Here is a 1,309-nt window from a genome sequence, read left to right on the forward strand (position 1 = left end):
TGAACCCCTGATGTCACATGGATTATTTTACAGATCTCCTTGCTACGTTTCTGGACTTGGGAACATTTCAGTTGTGTTGCTGTCTATGCAGGGTCAGAAATCCATCAAAAATATCTTAATTTGTGTTCCGAAGATAAACGAAGGTCTTACGGGTTTGAAACGACTCACGAGGGTGAGTAATTAATGACATAAATTAAATTTTTGGGTGAACTAACCCTTTAAGGCCGTCTGTGTCATTGTGCCACACTTCGCTTCTTTACTGTTTTCGTGCTTTTTTCTCTCTCAGAGGGGGAGTGGAAAATACAAGAGGCCAATTTAGTGTCGCTTCAACAGTGCCTCGACTTTTATTTGCACCTTTTCTGAGCCCCATTGCATGTGTGTGTTCAGAGAATTCACATCAGGATTCGACGGAGATGAAGTGTTCCCCTGTGTGGGGCAGAATAAGAACTGTGAATGGAATAGCTGTAGCTCATGTCAGAAACGATAAACTAGCCCTGCCCGGTCTGTGTCGGGTAGGATCACCATACGAGACGTTTTACGCACATTATGATGTTTTTCTTCTCTGTTATAGCTCTTTTGTTGTTTTGAGTTTTTGCTTTAATCATGGGTGTGGAGACTGGAGGGCGGGGCCCTTGTGATTGACAGCTACACCATGTGTTTCGTTTGAATTCCAATAGCGACTGGAGTGATGAAGCAATGAACATGTAGTTTCTTGTATTTCACTGGTATTGGAGGAAAAGTGAACTGATGATATTAAAATATAACCTGACATTCATCATTTCCTTTGTTGTCATTCCATTGTTGAACGTTCCTCATGTGTTTGCTTTTGCCATGTGTCAAGTTATGAAGTTATATGAAACCTATTATCTTTGTTTGACTACCCTATTATATTCATCACTTAAATATTCTTGCATTAATATGCATGTAGAACCGAACAAATGTAGATTAAAACTACGGTACAGTTAGTTTGGTACTGTATGGCAAGGATTCCCAAACTTTTTTTGTCAGTTAAATATTTGATTTTAAGTTAATATTTCAATAATTTAACAACACATTTGCATGTTTACAGTACTTTAATGTTGATAAATGTTCACATGAAATGCAGGTAAACAAAATATTTCATCTTTTCTTTTTTTTTTTCTTTTTACATTTTATGATTTAATAATTATTTGTATTTCATCAATTCGCAAAGCCCCTGCAGTTTCAGCACAAAACCCAGTTTGGAAAACCCTGCTGTATGGCTTAATATTGAGAGTTCTTTAGTAAACCAACAGTTGTCGACAGTCTCAAAATTATACAAGCTTCATGT

This window comes from Sinocyclocheilus rhinocerous, unplaced genomic scaffold (assembly GCF_001515625.1).
Source record: "Sinocyclocheilus rhinocerous isolate Xijiao unplaced genomic scaffold, SAMN03320098_v1.1 scaffold990, whole genome shotgun sequence".
NCBI classification, from domain to species: Eukaryota; Metazoa; Chordata; class Actinopteri; order Cypriniformes; family Cyprinidae; genus Sinocyclocheilus; species Sinocyclocheilus rhinocerous.